A 22,916-nucleotide genomic window follows, 5' to 3' on the forward strand; every position below is an offset into this window, starting at 1 on the left:
TAATAATATATCTAATACTGATGTAGATAATGTTAAATAAAATATGATAATAATAATCCTATTAATTATAATAGTATTAATATGATAATATCAATAATAGTAATATAACAACTTATACGTATCAGATTTTATATATATAACTTTATATTTTACATTAGAATTTATGATATTGATGATACAAGTATCTATTTTACAAATAGTTGTTCGTGAATCGTCGAAACTGGTCGAAGGTCAATGAATACATGAATACAGTTCAAAGTTTTTGAGACTCAACATTACAGACTTTGATTATCGTATAGGAATAATATAAAGATAAAGTTTAAATTTGGTCGAAAATTTCCGGGTCATTACAGTACCTACCTTAAAGAAATTTCGTCCCTGAAATTTGATAGAGGTCGTCATGGTTAACAATAAGAATGTTTTCATGACAAATATGAGTTGATAAATAGAGTTTTATCATTACCGAGTAATATGGATAAAACATTTCGATTGTTCGAAGAGTATGAATGAAGCTATCACAAAAGATTGAGATAGAGAATTAACTTTTGACGTGGTCACAGGTGAATTTAGAAAATAAGGTGCTTCTTTCCTTTTGACGTTGTCTTGGTGGAATTCCGGAATTCCAGGGATTTAAAGAAAATCTTTTAAATCTAAATAATTTGATTCTTCGGCGAATAAGAAAATTGAGATTCTCTAATTAAATGTGAAGATCTGCCTTGATTTTTCTATCAGATTTTTTCACTATAAATTAATTTCTTCCATTCCGTTACTTTTACCATTCCTATACCCAATTCCCAAATTAAAAAAATCTATGAAAATGCTAAATCCAGTTCTGATACTTGTCCTTATCTTTACTATCACAACCATCATTCTCCTTTTCCAACTTCCACCAGAGGAATCTGCTTACTTCTACTTTGCCCTTGGGGTTATAGTGCTTTTAATCCCCCGTGTCTTTATGTTGCTATAAACATTGATGTACACGGTTTGTAATTTATGTATTGTTATCGGGCTTTATATATTCCCTTATACTTCGAAGTCCTTGCTTCTGTTTTCTATAATCATCATCATCCTTAGTTAATACTTCCCAATATTTACTGCAATTTATACTCCCATTTCTATTTAGGAGCTTTGTTCATTCATTTCTTCTTCTTGCGATTGGGCATCTCTTGTAATGGTCCAGAATTCGCAGATATAGGTTTCAGAATGAACATTGTTAATGTTCTAAGAAAGAAGCGGTAATAGCACAATTTTGACTTATCAGATTACCAGAATTCAAGGAAAGATAGGACTATCGAGAAAAATATGTTCTTGGTATGTTTATAGATTAGACAGAACGTAAGAGTCGTGTAACATGGCACATGATGACGGTACTGCGAATCATCATGCTTCATTAGAAACTCATCATGTCTTACTATAATATAATCACGTTGATCAAGTGTCATTATATTATACTAATTCATGCATCAGTTCCCCACACTATTTCAAAAACATTCATAGTTTAAACTCGAAAGTTTACAGGATATAGAAACTAATAGTTTCCTATATGATGTAATACTGATAGCACAAGGAGATAAATGACTTCAGATCAGATTAGTTATGAAAATATCTTCAGAAATATCGAGGATATTTATAATGAAAGATACGATAATATCTTTGAATATCTAAGATCAGAGGATGATGAAGATTATTGTCCGTAAGGGTTTAGAGTAAGGAGCAAGATATTCGCTAAAGACTTCAGCAGGCATCGAATCATTTGGATTCTTTGAAGTCAAACTTATTCTTTGTGATTTGTCCACGGTTTCCTTCATAGTTTCACATAATTCACTTTCCGGTACTAAATTTTCTATTGAATGTTTCCATCACTCCATTCTTTATCATCAAACTCTTGGCCATTTAGGCCATCTACAATTTTACTATTTCTTCTGCATTTAATGCAGCCATAACTGAATCGTTGGTTATCAATCCGAGGTGATTTTAAGAGAATTGTGTTTTTAGATGATTAAATGCTGACGGTAATAGGGTGGAATATAAAAGGCTCTCTGGTATCAATAAAGAGTACACATATATATCAAGGTTATAATAAGGTTGTTTCGGATGAAAAGTTGGAGTTGACTTGCTGGAGCTGTGACAAAATTTGCTACTTTGAAAGGGATTACAAGGTTATTTTGGGTAATAATAATATTAAAGGAATTAACACAGCTATGTGTTAAATGTTTATTCAGTTTTCGAGAGTTTTCAGGTGCATAACTATATGCGTCAATCTCTTATTCCGTAGATGATGTGCGGTTGGTTCACCCTCTCGATTGAGGTGTTTTTAAGAATCTTGATAGATTTGAACACTGATTGTAATCGTCAAGATACAATTGAGGTTTAAGATGAAATCAAGTGGCAAACTTGAAGAATTGTCTAGTTTCATATGTTATAATCAATATTTTAATTCATTTTTTAATTGTCCAATGTTGATAGTCCAATAATTCATATATAGTTTAACATATAATATTCGAATTAATTAATACGTATCGTGACCCGTGTACATGTCTCAGACTCGATTACAACTCAAACTATATATATTATTGTAGAATCAACCTCAAGCCTGTATAGCTAACTCCTGCATTACTGCATATAGAGTGTCTATGGCTATTCCAAATAATATATATAGATGCATAGATATGATATGTCAAAACCTTGTATACGTGTCCCGATATTTAAAGTGCGTAAAGTAAATAACAGGAATTAAATGACGATAAATAAATTGCTTGAATTAAAATTGCGATAAATAAAATGCGATAAATAAATTGCGATAAATAAAAGGTAATACGGAATTATCAGTTAGCTAGGAACAGTTAGCGTGGATTCTTAACAAAATTTCTCATAGTTAATTTGTCTGTTTCTAACAAATTTTATTTTGTCATATGTTTTCTTCATTATGCCACTTGTTGGATTCCGATAGGTCAAAATCCAAATATGAAATTGTATGAAAATGGTTATTCTATGGTGAATGGATACGTATATCGGTGGTTGTAAGTAGGATAATAAACGACTGTTAAATCAGCTTCGAAGAATGTATAGTATAACTTATTAATGTGAAATCTAAATATTCCTCGGGTATTACCTACCCGTTAAAATATTTTCATCATTAACAGTTTGCACAAAAGAATCTTTAATTATAATCTTTATGAAAATATACTTACATATATATTTTATTCAGATATAATCATGGATTTAATGAGTCAATATAATATTAATCTCATTTGATTTACCATTAGAATTAGGATACATAGTCTTTAAGACATTAGAGATTACATATTTGCCAGGTAGAACGAAGATAAATCATGTAGAACGATACGTAGAATGATGATTATGCTCGAGGTACAGAGTGAGATGTTGAGGCGTGTGATGTTGAAACTTAGGTTGTTGGTGGTACTGTTAGTGCCGGTGATATTGTTGAAGCTGATACGTTTTGCACCATATTTTCCCAGGCTATTACTCGAGCACGAAGTTCGTTGACTTCTTGTATTACTCCGGGATGATTTTCGGTCGGAACGAGTGGATGAATAAGGTTTAGAATTGTGGATAGAATATAATTGTGACGAGATACTCTAAAAATGAGAGAGAAATTGGTGTCTCGAACAGGTTCGCCGGTAAGTGTTTCAAGTTCATCGTCAAGAGGGTAATTTGGTTGGTGGAAAGGATCGCCTTCTTCGCATCTCTATTGCTTAAGTCAACTACAAACCCATCTCCAATTCATCCAGAATAGATGCTGGCTAATTGATTGATTCATTCCGGTTACACTGCTTTCGGAGCTCGAGTGGAAGTCCATATCGGAATAGCTGTCGGAATAGCTATCGGAATAGTTATCGAAATCTGAGGGACTCGAACTGGTTGAGGGATTCATCTTTTACGATCAGATGAAGGATATTCGATAAGAAATAGATTATATGATGTAGATTAGTACGATGCAATACATAATTTACATATGCATATATATAGTACTATAATCCCATAAGTTACGGAGGAATCTACGGAAGCTGTCAGGCAAAAGTAACAATAATAGATATGCTAAGATATGAATTTATCTATACACTGTCTATGCAATCAATGCAGTAAGATGTGTCTTGACTAAGAGTGATAAGCAGGTAATTTTCGACATCAAATGTTAAGCAAAACATTTGACATGCAGACACGGTCGAAGTCCAGACTCAATAATGCATCTAAACAACTATCAGTTAGACACACTAATGCAAGACCTAGTTCGCTAAGACCACTGCTCTGATACCACCTGTAACAATCCGTCCTTATCCACCTGGACGAAGTCATCAACATTTGGTCCCATTGCGATGATCGACTCCAAGTAATGTCCTTAAATTGAGTAAATGCACAGCGGAAGACTTAATTTGTACCTGAGAATAAACATGCTTTAAAGTGTCAACCAAAAGGTTGGTGAGTTCATAGGTTTATCATAACAATCATTTCAATATTTTAATAGACCACAAGATTTCATAATCATAAACATAATACACTCGCAAGTGTATGTAAAGCATTCTAAGTGGTTGAGCACTTGGTAATCAATATTAACATTTAATCAACGTCGCATATTCCCTTTATTATGAAATCTCACTACACCGTACCAAGTGTAGTCACCAAAACGAAGTACTGTGCAACTGTTGAATACTGTTCGTCCAGTCCGGTTGGGGTTGTCAGGCCCGATAGATCTATCAACAGGATTCGCGTTTACAATACCACATGTAAATAGTAGTTACCAAGCTACAGGGAAGTATGCCAATGGTACAACTCAACGTAGAATATATTTTTAAGTACTTGTGTCTATTTCGTAAACATTTATAAAAGCAGCGCATGTATTCTCAGCCCAAAAATATATATTGCAAAAGCAATTAAAAAGGGAGCAAATGAAACTCACATATAATGTATTTTGTAGTAAAAATACATATGACGACATTTAACAAGTGCAGGGTTGACCTCGGATTCACGAACCTATATCATGTATATACATATTAACACATATCATATTTAACCAACTGAATTTATTTATATTATATAGTGTATTAAGATTGATACCCATATATATGATTATATTAAGATATGTATTTATATAACTACTACTTTATTTAGTAAAATAATATTTATAATAGAAAGTAGTAATATTGTTATAATAATAATAATAATACTAATGTTAATAATAATAATAATAATAATAATAATAATAATAATAATAATAATAATAATAATAATAATAATAATAATAATAATAATAATAATAATAATAGTAATAATAATATTTTATTTTATTTTTTTTAAAATGAAAATCAATAACATTGATATCAATACCTAATACTAATATCTAATTAGGATAATACTAAAATAATAAATTTTTACTAATAATGTTAATATTAATAAAATGACATTTTAGTTGATAAAAATGATAATAATAATGATAATTCTAATAATAATAATAATGTTAATAATAATAATACATTCATTAATAATTAATAATCATAATCAAAATGAAAATAATAATAATACTTTTATTATTAATAAACATGATAAGATTAATGATAATAATAATAATGTTAAGACTACCTTAATAGGCTTAAAAAGATAAAGTGCCTGAGCCGGGACTCGAACCTGAGACCTCTCGCTCCCCCTCTAACCCCCTTAACCATCCAAGTGATTCTATTTTTCTGAATATATTCAAATCAAGAAATATATATCCCGTATTTCACGTGTCTTTACTTCTTCTTCTTCATCACCATCAATTCGATCATACTCAACTCCAAAACTGAGAATTTAGTTATCAGTTTCATTTAGGTTTTAAAAATTGAACAGAAACATTAAAAAGTGTTTGAAATTATACAACAGAAAAGAAAATTTTAAATAAATAAATCCTTACAGCGTTTTTCTTATCTACTCGAACTCAAAACTTGATTTTTGATATTAAGGATGTTTTAGTTAACGATCACAACATGATACACACTGCATTTCATTCCTATAAACTTACTTAATTATTAATTTCACTTAAAACATCACAGAATTTTCGAATTTTACCAAGAACGGCTTCTTTGAATTTTTTTTTTTTTGAAATCGAACCTTTGACCCAAAATTTGAACTCGTAAAGAAGAATTGAGATTTCAGATTTTGGAGAAAGATTCAATAAAGGAATTCTAACAACTTTTCATTAACACATTTTGAAAATCACAACAAAATCGATTTTTTTAAAAAAATACTCAAGAACACGGTACAGACCTGCTTGCTTCGTTCTTTTTCTGTTTAATTGGGTTTAATAAAAAGCTGTAAGGGGTTTTTATGATTGGTAATAGATAATGTAAGTCGTCTAGTGTTATTTACCCCTGATTGTGATCGATTTTTATAGCAAAGTATAGTCAATACAGACTATTCGTTTGGTACAGAAAAAAATAGAAAGAAAACGATGGTTATCTGCTTGTTTGGATTGATCCTGTGATTGACACACTGATTGGTACGATTTTAATAAAGGAAACCGAATCATTTATAGATTGAAAGTGATATGAGACTGCATACGTCCGTATTTGTATATATTTTGTAATTTACAGTATTTATATATATATGTATTACAGATTCTAATCTGATTTCTATTATATATATCTGTATATATAATTCAGTATATATATAGATTTATCTGTTCTTGTACATATATTATCTATATAATATAATTAATTCTATTAATTAATAAATATAAATATAACTATAATAATAATACTCTTAATATTATAAAATAACAATAATACAAATATAATAGTAATAGTAATAATATTATTTCTAATGATAATGATGTTAATTACAATACTATGTATAACAATAATAATATTAATAACCATAATACGAATAATATATATATATATATATATATATATATATACCTATATATATATATATATCAATTTCTATATTTATATATTATTTATTGATAATAATAATATATCTAATACTGATGTAGATAATGTTAAATAAAATATGATAATAATAATCCTATTAATTATAATAGTATTAATATGATAATATCAATAATAGTAATATAACAACTTATACGTATCAGATTTTATATATATAACTTTATATTTTACATTAGAATTTATGATATTGATGATACAAGTATCTATTTTACAAATAGTTGTTCGTGAATCGTCGAAACTGGTCGAAGGTCAATGAATACATGAACACAGCTCAAAGTTTTTGAGACTCAACATTACAGACTTTGATTATCGTGTAGGAATAATATAAAGATAAAGTTTAAATTTGGTCGGAAATTTCCGGGTCATTACAGTTTGTGCTCCTTGTAACGTCTTACTAGCGTAATAAATAGGTTGAATCGTTTTTCAATCCTTTGTCCTAAAACGGCTCCCATTGCAAAATCACTTGCATCGCACATGAGTTCAAATGGTAGATTGCAATTTGGAGTTATCATGATCGGTGCATTAGTGAGTTTTTCTTTAAGAATATTAAATGATTTGATGCATTCATCTGAAAAAATGAATGGAGCATCTTTTTCTAGGAGTTTATTCATAGGAGTGGCAATTTTAGAAAAATCTTTTATGAAACGTCGGTAAAAACCGGCATGCCCTAGAAAACTCCTAACTCCTCTAACATTGGTTGGATGTGGAAGTTTAGCAATTACATCTACTTTAGCTCTATCCACTTCAATTCCTTCACTTGAAATTTTATGACCAAGAACGATGCCTTCTTTAACCATGAAATGGCATTTCTCCCAAATAAGTACTAGATTTGATTTCTCGCATCTAATAAGCATTCGTTCAAGATTAACTAGACATGTTTTAAAAGTATCACCGAAGACTGAAAAGTCATCCATGAAAACTTCAATGCATTCTTCTATCATGTCGTGAAAAATCACCATCATGCACCTTTGAAAGGTTGCAGGGGCGTTGCAAAGTCCAAATGGCATGCATTTGTAAGCAAAAGTACCATAAGGGCACGTGAAGGTGGTTTTCTCTTGGTCCTCGGGTGCGATTGGAATTTGAAAGTATCTGGAGAAACCTTCAAGAAAACAATAGTAACTATTCCCAGCTAACCTTTCCAACATTTGATCAATGAAAGGTAAGGGAAAATGATCTTTTCTGGTGGCGTCATTTAGTTTTCTATAATCAATACAAACATGCCATCCTGTTACAGTCCTGGTGGGAATAAGCTCATCCTTTTCATTTGTGATGACAGTAATGCCACATTTCTTAGGTACGCATTGAACTGGGCTTACCCATGGACTATCAGAGATTGGATAAATTAAACCTGCATCGAGCAGTTTGATAATTTCTTTCTAAACAACATCTTGCATATTAAGATTTAGTCTTCGTTGGCGTTGCACATAAATTTTATGACCTTCTTCCATAAGGATTTTATGTGTGCAATACGAATGACTTATGCCTTTAATGTCATGAATCTTCCATGCAATAGCTGGTTTATGAGCTTTTAGCACAGAAATGAGTTGAGATTTTTTATTTTTCGTAAGAGAAGACGAGATTATTACAGGTAATTCAGATTCACCATGTAAATAAGCATATTCCAAATGGTTTGGAAGTGGTTTTAACTCTAATATCGGTGGTTCTTCTATTGTTGGTTCGTACTCATTAGCCATAAGTGTGGCTAATATTTCAGCTTCATCAATTGGTTCAGTTCATTCTCCTAAAGAATATTCTCCTGTTCCTTGTAATTCTGGAAATTCTTGTAACAATTCTTCTTGTGAATCTATGGTTTGAACATAATAACATATATCATCTGCAGATTGCGGTTGTTGCATGGCTCTATAAATAGAAAAGGTGACACTCTCGTCCTCTATACTTAGGGTCAGTTTCTTACCAAACACGTATATTATTGCTTTAGCCGTGTTTAAGAATGGCCTTCCTAATATAAGAGGAACTCGAGAATCTTCTTCCATGTCCAGAATAACAAAGTCTACTGGAAATACTAAAGTACCAACTTTAACTAGCATGTTCTCCATTATCCCTCTAGGATATTTTATTGATCGATCGGCTAGTTGTATGCTTAATCGTGTTGGTTTCAATTCTCCAAGGTCTAGCTTAGCGTATAATGAATACGGCATTAAATTTATACTAGCACCTAAATCTGCCAATGCTTCTATTGAACTAAGACTACCCAGCAAACATGGAATTGTGAAACTTCCTGGATCTGATAATTTTTCTGGTATCTTATTCAACAGCACTGCAGAACAATTAGCATTCATTGTAATAGCCGAGAGTTCTTCCATTTTCTTTCTATTTGTGATTAGATCTTTCAGGAATTTAGCGTATCTTGGCATTCCTGAAATCAAATCAATGAAAGGAAGATTGACATTTATTTGTTTAAACATAACCAATAATTTGGATTGCTCGGCTTCAAGTCTTTCTTTTCTCATTTTACTCGGGTAGGGAAGTGGTGGTTGGTATGGTTAAACATAAGGTTTTGCCTTAACTGTGTTATCTTCATTAACCTTTTCAACTACCAGCTCTGTTTCCTTCTCTTGCTCTGGCTGTGGTGCCTGTATAGTAGGAATAGATTCATCAGAAATTACTGGTATTTCAGGTGGTTTAAGTGTAATACCACTTCTTATGGTAATGGCTTTAGCTGTTTCATTTCGGGACTTAGTATTTGTATCGCTGGGTAGACTCCCCGATTTTCTTTCTCCAATTAACCTCGCTAGGTTACTTACTTCTTGTTCTAGATTTTGGATTGAAGGTTGTTGATTTCTAAATGCTTGAGCATTTTATTCATTAGTTTGTTTCTGAGATGTAAATAACTGGTTTTGAGATTCTATCAACTTTGCCATCATTTCATCCAAGTTTGTCTTTTTCTCATCGTTTTGTGGTGGTTTATTGAAATAACCAGGTCTTTGCTGATTGTAAGTATTGTTGGATGCTTGTTGATTACTAGGACCTTGTTGGTTATTTTGCTGAGTATTTTGATTGTACTGAATATTTTGATTTCGATTGTAGTTTGGCCTTGGCGGTTGATAATTATTTTGATAATTATTTCCCGGCCTTTGGTTCATGTATGAAACATTCTCTCTTTGTTCCATTGTTTGTTCAACACTGAGACAATCTTTTGTCAAATGTGGTCCTCCACACTGCTCACAACTAATCCGTATTGCGTGAATATCTTTAGTCATCTTTTCCATTCGTCTCTCGAAAGCATCTAACTTTGCGGAAATGGAATCAAAGTCATGGCTAGAATCGGCTCTAGCCGCTTTAGATGAATGAAAGATATCTTTTTCTTGGTGCCACTCATGTGAGTGGGATGCTGTATTATCAATAATTTTGTGAGCTTCGGTTGCGGTTTTCTTCATAATAAAACCACCAGCTGCTGTGTCGATGTCTTTTCATGTAGCGACGTCGACTCCTTTGTAAAATATTTGAACTATTTGATTAGTATCTAGACCGTGTTGAGGATAACTTCTCAACATTTTTCCAAATATTGTCCATGCCTCATATAGCGTTTCATTTGGCTTTTATGCGAACGTGGCAATTTCTCATTGAAGTCTCACGGCTTTAGATGCCGGAAAGAATCTTTTAAGAAATTTCTCAACTAAAACATCCCATGAAACAATCGCTCCTTCAGGTAACGATTCTAACCAATCTTTTGCTCCTCTCTTTAAAGTGCAGGGAAATAACATGAGATGGATCTGTTCATCTTCAATTTCTCTGATTTTGAATAGAGTACAGATCCTATTAAAGGTTCGAAGATGTTCGTTTGGATCTTCTTTTGGCGTACCACTAAATTGGCACGGATTAGTTACCATGTGTAGGATTTGTTCATTGATTTCATAATCTGGCGCATTAACGTCTGGTTGAATAATTGCGTGACCTTGGCCAGTGCGTATAGCTTTCATTCGGTCCTCCATACTTTGAGGTTCCGTTTTTTCCATATCTGAATTTGTTGAATCTGAATCACAAGAAGATTCCGATTTAACGGTTTCTTCTTCGATAATATCCGGATGAGTAATTTGTGGTTCAGGAGGAATGACTAGTGGTTCAGGATCTCTGAATTGTCCCTGAATATCCTCCGGGTCCTCAATTGTAAAGTCGGTTTCAAAAATTGAATTATCAGAAATTTTAGTTGGAGTACTTATTCGACTAGATGATGATTCTAAAGAAAAATCAATGGCGACAATATTGGATAGATGTCTTGATCGAGTTACAGGTGGTGAACGTATGAAAGGTGGTGAACGTTTTGCTCGGTGCATTCACTAAATATCCTATTAGTTATAAAGATAAAAATTATATAAGTTATCAAATTAATAGACTTTTCTAATTTTGCCCACGTTTCGAATAGCCAATAGATGCAGCAGGTAGCCAGGACCCTTTTAAATCGGTAGCCCACAACTCGCCACTAACTAATCCAACTATTACTACGAACCAGAAAATTTTGGATGTCTATCAATTTAACTGCTTAAAATAATTTTTCGCCGAAATTTAAAGAAAATTAGGAAAATTCTATGTCCTAAAAACGCGTCGAAAAATAGGAAGTCGAAAATAATATTACGAAAGTAAAGCGTCGAAACTAAAATTAAAACTTGCGTCTAAAGGTATAAAAGCTTAAAGGAATTCTAAATCCAAAATGGCAATAACTTAAAAAGGCACTAAAATCTATTAAATATTAACGCGATAAGCGATGTCGTAAAATTCTAAAGCGTCTAAATCTTAATCTAAAGAAAAAACACTTAAGGGATTTTACGGCAAAGCCTAAAAATATGGAAATATAAAATAACTACGGCAAAACTAAATTTAAAAATAATTACGAACAATAAATTATAAAAGTTACGAATTAAACGTTTAAAATATACAATTTATAAAAAGAGACAAAAAATGATAAAATTACTTATTTTTATAAAAATATTATTTTTATATTATTATTTTATAAAAGTATTAATTTTATATATTAATAAAACTAATTAAAACTTAAAATACAAAAGTAATTAAAACTAAAACTAATTATATTAAATTAAAACCCTAATTTAATTAAGTAATAATAATTATATATTAAAAACGTAACCCTAATTGTGTCGGCTAAGGTTTCTGACCTGTCTTTTCACCTCATGAGATCGCATGAGGTTTCTTTGATATGTCCATGTGATCACATGGCTTCGGAAACCAGGCCAGTTCTTAGGCTGCTACAGTAACAGGCCCGATTACTTATTTATTATTTTTTTTCTGAGTTCAAATTTTCTGATTGTAATCTTGTAGAAAATAAAATTTAAATAAAACTTATATTTTAAAAAAAAACTTATTAGTTTTTATAACTTTTAATAAAAGTAATAAAAAAATATAAAATTTTTAATTTAAATATTTAAATATATATATATATATATATATATATATATATATATATATATATTTGAAACTTATAAATATATTCTCACAAAAATAGATTAAAATATATATACATTTTTTTTATATACCGTTTCGCTTTCGAGTCCCCGACAGCGGCGCCAAAAACTTGATGTGGTAGCGGTGGTGTACGTGAAATACTATTATATTTTACTACGAAATACTATTAAATACGATACAAATTTACACAAGATATTTATTTATTTATTGAATGGATAAACCTAAACCTTGCTACAACACTTATAGGCAGTGTACCTAATCGTAGAGTGTTTAGTAAGTCCGGTTCATTCCACAGGGATCAGCAAAGTTTAATGCTATATTTTTATTAACTATATTTGTATAAATATAAATATATAAGTATTATTATTATTATTATTATTATTATTATTATTATTATTATTATTATTATTATTATTATTATTATTATTATTATTATTATTATAAAAGGGGGGTTTTACCGTTTTATGACCGGTTTGTCGATTTTATGTCTTATATCACAGTCAAACCTAATGCAAAATATTAAATATAAATATAACTTATTTTAAAGCATAAAGTGAATAACGATAAAAGTACAATAATTAAAAGTGCGATAATTTAAATTACGATAAATAAAATGACAGTAATTAACAGTGCGATGAGATATAAAATAAAGGAATTATGCTTATTTAAACTTCCGTAATCATGATGTTTGACGTGTTGATTTTAATTTATTACCATGGGTTAACTGTTCTTTGTCCTGGATTATTTGATAAGTCCATCTGGTTTTGTCCATAATAGTCCATCGGTGATAATTATAAAGTAAGAGGGTCTTCGCCAAATTAACCTTATACCCGAAGTCAAATATTCCAAATAATTGCGAATTTAAACTGTAATAAGGTCTTAATACTTTGTTTAATGATTACACCAGGTTATCGACTGCGTGTAATCCAAGGTTTTAATACTTTATTAACAATTACACCAATTACCTTTGAATGTAATCCACCCCTGTTTCAATGAGTCCATTGACTATTAATCCATCCCTGTGTCCGGTCAAAAGAACAATTATTAGTATTTATAGATATCCCGCCCACCGTACCCAGTCAAGCGTATGTGCTTATATATATACGTTAAGTTGTAATCTCTATATTAAATTAACAAGATATCATTTAGTTAATTAAATATAAAGCCCATTAATAGCTCATAGTCCAATTTCCACAAGTGTCGGTCTTTTGTCCAAACCCCAATTATGGTCCAAAGCCCAATAACCCAGTCTTAATATTTAGTCCAACATCACGATTACTTCGGTTTAAATAAACATAATAATAACTTAGCTACGAGACATTAATTTAAAAAGGAAGAACATAGCTTACAGTGATTATTAATAGCGTAGCGTTACACGGACAGAGTTTTGACTTACAAACTTAAAACATTCTTTACTATAACCTTATTAGTATTAACTTAATATTAAAATTATAATTATAATTATAAAATATATATATATATATATATATATATATATATATATATATATATATATATATATATATATATATATATATATATATATATATATATATATAATGAGACAGATAAGAGAAAGATGGATATATATTGTGTATATAATTCGGCCAAAAACACTGCAATTTATAGATCCTGACCTCACTGTTATAGCCATGCGATCGCATGGTTATAAGCTTCCTGGCCATGCGATCGCATGGACAGGCTGTCCAGCTCCATTTGCTTCCAAAACGTGGGCGGCTGCTTGATTTATTTAATATATAATATAATATATATAATTATATATATATTATATTATATTCTTGTGCAATGTTGACTTGTAATTTTAGGTCCGTTGACTCGCGCGTTGATAGTTGGTTCATGTCTCGGTTCCGAATTTTCGAATGTCCTTTCGTATGATTAGATATCATGTACTTTGCATATTACGACTTGTACTCTTGTAATTTTTAGACGTTTCTCATCAATAAATTGAACCACTTGGATTGTTGATGTGCGTAGAGGTGTATACAAAATAGTTATATTTTTTTACAGGGAAATACTATTAAATACGATACAATTTTACACAAGTGATTTATTTATTTATAAAATAGATATACCTAAACCTTGCTACAACATTTATAGGCAGTGTACCTAATCGTACAGTAGTGTAGTTTTTAGTAAGTCCGGTTCGTCCACAGGGAACTAGCCAAGTTTAACGCTATATTTTTAAAACTATATTTGTATAAATATAAATATATATATAAGTAGTATTATTATTATAAAAGGGGAACTTTACCGTTTAATGACCGGTTTGTCGATTTTAAAACTTTAGTCGCAGTTAAAACCTAATGTAAAATATTAAAAAAAAAAATATAACTTAAATTAAAGCGTAAGGTAAATAACGAAAATAAAATTGCGATAATTAAAAAGTACGATAAATTAAAAGTGTAATTAAATAAAATGACAGTAAATAAAAGTGCGATAATTAAAAGTGCAATTAAATATGAAATAAAGGAAATTAAATATGAAATAAAGGAATTATGCTTATTTAAACTTCCGTAATCATGATGTTCGACGTGTTGATTTTAGTTTATTACCATGGGTTAATTGTTCTTTGTCCTGGATTATTCAATATGTCCATACGGATTTGTCCATAATAGTCCATCAGTCATAATCATAAAATGCGGAAGTCTTCGTCAAATTATTCTTATTCCCGAAGTCAAATATTCCAACTAATTGGGGATTCGAATTGTAACAAGGTCTTAATACTTTGTTTAATGAATACACCAGGTTATCGACTGCGTGTAGTCCAAGGTTTTACTACTTTATTAACAATTACACCAATTACCCTTGAATGTAATCCACCCTTGTTTTAACTAGTCCATTAACTATTAATCCAATCCCGTGTCCGGTAAAATGAACAATTATTGGTATTTATAGATATCCCACCCACCGTACCCAATCAAGCGTATGTGGTTATATATAAATACGTCAAATTATAAGTCTATATATTAAATTAACAAGGTATCATTTAGTTAATATAAAGCCCATTAATAGCCCATAGTCTACTTTCCACAAGTGTCGTTCTTTTATCCAAACCCCAATTATGGTACAAAGCCCAATTACCCAATTTTAATATTTAGCCCAACATCATGATTACTTCGGCTTAAATAAGCATAATAATAACTTAGCTACGAGACATTAATTAAAAAAGGTTGAACATAACTTACAATGATTAAAAATAGCGTAGCGTTACACGGACAGAATTTTGACTTACACCCTTACAACATTCGCTAACATACCCTTATTATTAGAATTAAAATTAAAATTATAATGTATATATATATATATATATATATATATATATATATATATATATATACACGTTGAGTGAGAGATAGAGGAAAAGATATATAAAACTGGCAAAAACACGCGAAATTTATAGATGTGGCCTGATACTTGGGGCCATGCGATCGCATGGTTTTTACTCATCCAGGCCATGTGATCGCATGGCCAGCTGGGGGAGTTCACATGTCTTTGTTTTCTTTCTTGCCGACGGTATTTAATATAATATATAATATATAAATAATTTATAGAATTATTTAAATATTATATTATATTTATGTGCGTAGTTGACTTGTAATTTTTAGTCCGTTGTGTCGAGCGTTGAGAGTTGACTCTGATCCCGGTTCCGGATTTTCGAACGTCCTTGCGTACAATTTAATATCTTGTATTTTGCGTTTTGTACTCTTGTAATTTTGAGATGTTTCTTATCAATAATTTGAACCACTTTGATTGTACTTTGTACTTTTGAGCTTTTTGGTCGTTTGCGTCTTCAATTCGTCGAATCTGTCTTTTGTCTTCACCTTTTATTATTTAGACGAATATCACTTGTAAATAGAACAATTGCAACTAAAAGCTTGTCTTTCTTGAGGGTTAATGCTATGAAATATATGTTCGTTTTTAGCATTATCAAATATTCCCACACTTGAGCGTTGCTTGTCCTCAAGCAATATAGTCTTGAAATAAAAATACTAGAATCACTTCTTTATTCTTCACACTTTATACATCAGTGATTTTTATATGGCGGTATGAACAATGGTAGTAACGATGTGGTTTACAGTCCCACATGACTATGAAAATTTAGATCCTTAAAGAAATTGGATCTTTATGAAAACATTTAATCTTTTGAAAATTCAATCTAGCTTTTACCCTAGATAAGTTTTCCGAAATAACCCTTCACCGGTGTTTGCAAAATATTTTTGTGGGTTTGTTGGGTTTCAGATTTGAAAATTTTAGCTCAAAACTTGCGGTTTTGTGTCACCCACTTGCTAACCTTGTATTGGGAAAGCAACACGTCCAGTATACTTGCTCCGTATATTACCTTTCGGTAAACTACCGTCCGGTTGTAAAGGAAAGCGTTGAACAAGCAACTGTTAAGGCAATGTCCTCTGACATGCTTTTAATTATGGTCTATAACGTGTCGGATGCAATTACTATCCTTGGTAGGAGCAATAGTAAAGCTCACCCTATAGTTTTTCGGTCTGGCACAAGGTCCTGTCTTTGACCATGCTATGCAACCACTATTATTACGGTTGACACCCGATTTGGTTCAGGTGACCTATTGAATTCCAGGTGAATTCCTAGGATTTTACGTTCAATGGTAATGAACGCATTAAAAATGGGTTTTTCAGAAAACAAATCGGTTTGTAATTTTGATCAAAATATTTTCTCGTTCAAGCTCGAGTTTAGATATCATCGAATTCCATGAGTTTGTAATTCTCAATCTTTAAAAGTCAATCTATAGGATTGAGTAATACCAGGCTTAAAAGCTGATTTTTAATCTTTTAAGGAGATTATCCTTTTCTGGGGGTCTGATTCATTAGTCTTATCAAGCTAATTTGCACGGCGCCCTCCCCATTTTACGAGACAGATACTCTCATGGTTAGGATAAGTCTGACCACTTGGCGACCCGGTTTGATGCTGAGGCTCGTGGATTTCCAGCTGATTTTCGAGAAAACTTTTCAAGGTTTTTCGTAGACTCTACAACTGGTCTGGACGACAACTTCATGACCTAAATCAAGAAGCGCGTTTCTTTTTCGGAAGACTTTACTTCCTTTTAATGATGGAATTGATTCATCGTGTAGATCCATCTTTCTTTCAAATATATTATAAGAAATTGGGTAAAACTGATAAAATTATCCAAAACAAAAGTATCTTCAGTTATTTGTACAAAAATATGTGATATATGTTTTAAATAACTTGGTAAATTTTTCCCACACTTGGCTTTTATTTTCCTTTCTTTGCCTTTTTATTGTTCTCTATTCCATTTTAAATGAATTCTAACATTTTGGGTTGTTTCTCAATTTATGTCCTTTCCGAGGTAACAATAATTTTGGTGTTAACACCTAGTTTTATCGTTCATAAATATGTATAAACATGATTTTGAATTCATTTAATTGAAAATTTTTAAAATTTTTACTAGAATTATGTAGTCAGTATATAAGACTAGGGCTGTTCTTTATCATCAGAGAGCACTAGATTCTAATACAACTACTGCGTTACTAGTATTTTTAATGGTAACCAAGTGTATAAGTTAAAAATTTTTAAAAATCTGAAAGAATTTAATCCCTTCCCACACTTAAGATCTTGCAATGCCCTCATTTGCAAGAAATCAGTAACAATTTAAATTATTGAGGGTGATTAGCGTAGAAAAATGATTAAATTTTACCAAAGTTTCAAAACATATTGGCATTTGTTTGTTGAATGATAAATGGTGCACATCATTTGTTCATTCCGTCTTATTGTTACATCACATTTGTTTTTCGTTTTGTCGTCAAAATCATTAGCTTTTGCTGAACTTAATGCCAGTCTTTGAAAATGCCCTGTTTTACCCTGTTGTGTATAATTGACAATATACATACATACAAATAATAACATGCATGGTAATTTTGAAATGGGACTTAAAATCCCACTTTCAAATCAAATATGAAATATTAGTACAACAAATAAAAAATATTAAACATTACAATAAAAGTATCAAAATATAATGTGTTTAAACATAAATAAATAGAAATAATAAAAAGATAAAAATCATAGAAATCACCAACAGGAACTATATCAATCTGGATAGGGGTTCCAGTTCATGTCGTCGTCCGGGTTCCATGGTTGGTGATAGGTGTACTGATAGGCCTGGTTAGGGTCGTAGAGAGTATATGGTGGTCTCATCTCGGGCTGGTGTTGAGGATAGTAAGCGGGTCGGGTCGGTACGTAGTGATCCTGAGGTGACAGCTGGCTCATGATCTGACGCTGATGATAGTCCCATCTATCATGATGTCGTTATCTGGAATGTTCGTAATCATTCCGGGCTTGCCACTGCTCCATCTGACTAAATCTCTCCTCGTTTGTCATTTCCACCTCATCTACACGCTGGTAGACGTCAGTCATAGCCTCCCTAATGACATCCCTAATGTCATCCGCTTCCTCCATTTCCTCATCTGAACCTTTCTCTACCTGAGGATGATTACCAACATATGGTATTGCCTGATTGCGTCTACTCTTCAATACCTTAGCACCCTGATAGACCCTCAATCCTAAAGGCTCAACCTGTTCCCTACATTCCAAAAGTGGACACCCTTGATCCCTATCTACACCCAAATACTCTCCAATGAGAGTAACAAAAATACCTCCTCCTATTATTCCCCCTTCCTGTATTCCTTCCACCATCTTAGACAAATAAAAACTAACACAGTAAGGGATATTAACAAAGCCTCTTGGGTCTCGAATACACTTTAGGTAAAATAAATCATGTAAAGTCATTTTCTCCTTATTGTGACCTCTCTGTGTAATCGAGTTAGCCAAAAATCTATGAATTATACGAAGCTCGGCTTTGTTAATATGTAAGTAGGAGTGTTTTCCTCCTAGCGTAAAAACATTATAATCTGACATACGCCTCCAGACGGCGTTTGCGTCAAAATTCCTATCTACCCTTTCACCACGATAAATCAAATTCATACAATCGGGTAGTAGTAATTCACCAGGAGTATATATCTGCAAAGCCCTGGCCATGTCCAGCATGGACATCCTGTACATCCTACGGCAGTGTATAAATCTAAGAAAACTTCTATCATCTAATCTATCTACATCTGCATTTAACGCTATAGTACTCATAAGCTCAATGCACCATTCCTTATATACAGGTCTACGAATGGTGAATAAATGTTCCCAATCGTGAAAAGAAGAGCTGCCATACCTTTGGATCAGATGCTCCCTAACTGAGTTAACTAGTTGGACTCTTTCTAAAGGCTCCCAATCGATTACCCTTGGCACTTCTACATTTTTTGGTATCAGTTTGAATTTGTTACTTTGATATGTCGGGTAATCTCTCCAGCTTCTTTCAAATCTCAGATTAGGATGCAACGTGTGTTCAGGAATCGTTGGGTATTCTACTGGCGGATGCATCAGAAATACTATGAAGGCATCAACAAATTGTAACAGATCATAATAAGATACATGTTGATCAGGTTGATGTTGTTGTTCCTGTTGTGGTTCTTGTTCAGGTTCTGGCTCGTATTGCAATTCTGGCTAAGGTTCCGGTTGTAGTTATCTAGATGATGATGGTGCACCATCAGTATTAGTAAATCTCTGCAAAACACATTAAACACAAAATTTGTGCATCCAAATATGCATTAGTGTTAGCAAAATAACAAATTAACACAATTACAATAACATGTTGAATCAAAATTAAACTTATACACATTTTCACAATTTTAACAATTCTACACTTTTTCAAATAAGCATATATGAAAATGTTTACAAAGTTCATAAGCATTCAACTCAAATAACATGTTAAAACAACCATTACCAGCAATTAAACAAGTTTTAAATGGAATTTATATCAATTTAATCAAGTTCAAGATTTTTATACCTAAAAAGTCCACTTTAATTCTCAAAAATCATGTTTAGGATCAAAGTTTGGATCATTTAGCTTCCTAAACATGTTACACTACTTAATTTAGCAATAATTCATGACAAAAATCGTCCATAACCTGTTTATATCAAAAAGCCCCAAATTGCTCAAGAATACAAACCCTAGATTTCTAAAATTTTTGAAGTTTTTGGCTTCAAATCATGTTAAATAGCATCAATCTAAGCTATACATGCATAATATACTAACAATTTAACTCTAATTACACTAGAAATTAACAAAATCAAATTAGGTAAATATAGCTCAAGAACACTAAAAATCAAATTTAAAAAGGTTTAGGGATGAAATTGTTACCCTTCTTGATAAACTTCTTATCAAATTCATGTTTAGAGCGGATTATAGTGAGAAATTTGGTGAATTTTGGTGAAAAAATGGCGATTTTAGAGTGGATTTTGGAGAGTGTTCGTGCGTATGTGTGTGTTGAAGTGATGCAGCAACAGACTGCTCGTGGACTTTTGTTTCTGAGCTGAAATTAGGCTTCATGCGATCGCATGAGGTTGAAGGCCAAACCCCATGCGATCGCATGAGGGTCTGGTATTTCTTTCTTTCTTTTTTTTTTTTTTTTTTATAAAACCTTATAAAACCTTATTATTAAATAAAACCTCATAATTTTTTTTATAAAACCTTATAATTTTTAAAACAAATAAATAAATATTAAAATTTTGTTGTCCTTATTATTTAGGACGAGGTTGTTTCGGATCGTTGTCCTAGTCCGTCCCTCGACAAAATTTTAAAATTTGTCATTTTTAAGCGCGGTTTTAAAAGCAAAGATTTTTGGGTTTTTTAAAATGTTTTTTTTTGCATACTTTAATTCAATAAGATTAAAAATAATGATAGTAAAAGTTCTTGTCCCTCCCTCAGGTAAAGTAATTTTTGTTCAACGGCCTAGTTTTCAACTCACGACGAATTTTAAAAATCATATTTTTAACTAAGTGAAATAAAGTAAATTTTTATTTTTAAATTTACACTAAACTTAAATTTAAAATACATAAAATTAAAAATTCATATTATTAAAAATTCACACCAAACTAATATTATATTTTTGTTTTTATACATACAAACTTATATTAAAAATATTAATTTTTTAAATATTTACAAACTTAAATATATTAATTTTAAAAAGTTTACAATAATAATTTAATATTAATTTTAAAAAAAAGTAAAAATAAAATTAAAAATCTTTTTGGTCTTTTATCCCATTTTAATCAATCAAATATTATCAAAAATATACGCCCCTCTTTTCGGTAAAGTAATTTCGGCTATATTACCTAGTTTTACTCTTGACGAATTTTTGAAATATTTTGGGTTGATTGATCAAAGATATTTATACCTTAAGAATAAACGGTAAATTTCGCAGTGATGTAATAAATTTTTGTATGATATCAATACTTTCGGTTACGCATACCTAATTTTATTGAATGCCAATTTAATACTTTATAGCGAACGATTCAGTGTTTATTATCAAAAGGTTAAAAGCAATAAAAATAAAAATAAAAAACTGTACATACTTACCTCTGAGAAAGAATTCTCAGATACTTGCTTTAGCCGACTCATAGGAGAGTCGTGTGATTTGATTTTCCATAGCTACATAAGCATAACCTCGAATCTTCAATATATTTTCTTCTAAACATATGAACGGTCCTTCTCTGCACAGAGTAACAAATTCGGTGTTTGAATATGTTTGATTATTTGAACATTTACCTTCATGTGACCATTTTCTGCATTTATAACATCTTTCAAGGTGTCGTGCTCTTCTTTTCGTTGTGGATTTTGATTTTCCTTTTCCAAAATGTATCTTATGATGATCTTTTCTGAGTTCTTTTCTTACTCCGTCCATTTTGTCTCTTATGAATGATACCAGTTCACTCGGAAGTGTGTCATTATTACGTTTAGTAATCATAGCGTGTAGCATTAGACCATGATTCAGATCAAAGGAATTCTTCATCTCGTAAAACCTAAAAAAAATAAAAATTCAGAATGGGGGGAGAAGACTAGTTCCTTAGGTCTGCTAGGGAAAGACCATTCGGATTCCATTCTCGAGAACTACACGAAAATAGAATATCTAACTCTAACAGAAATACATATTACCCTAAAAAGATTCGAACCTTCCCACACTTAGTTAGATGTGGTGTCGAAATTGTGATTAACTTCATTTTCAATTAGACTATCAACAACTTGTATATCTTTGACTTTTGCTTCAATCCATTTGTTGATTTCCTCTGTAACTTTCACAAATTCAACTAACATAACTTAAAGTTTCTCTTAATCTTAGCATTGTGAATCCGTTTATAAAGTTTCTTCGTTGAACTGTTAAAAACGAGTTCATCTAATTTCGTATCATCAATGGGGTTCTTTGTGATCGGATCATCATTAAGTGTTTCTTCATCTTCCCCACACTTATGTATTTTTATTGGTTTAACAGTTTTGGTTGATGGAGATCTAAACTTTCGGTTCACAGAGGTGATCGATTTATCACCATCCCTAAGTGTCATTCTACCTTCTCTTACATCAATGAATGCTTCGGTGGTTGCTAAAAATGGGCGACCTAAATTTAGAGGAATATCAAG

This window comes from Rutidosis leptorrhynchoides, chromosome 8 (assembly GCF_046630445.1).
Source record: "Rutidosis leptorrhynchoides isolate AG116_Rl617_1_P2 chromosome 8, CSIRO_AGI_Rlap_v1, whole genome shotgun sequence".
NCBI lineage: Eukaryota > Viridiplantae > Streptophyta > Magnoliopsida > Asterales > Asteraceae > Rutidosis > Rutidosis leptorrhynchoides.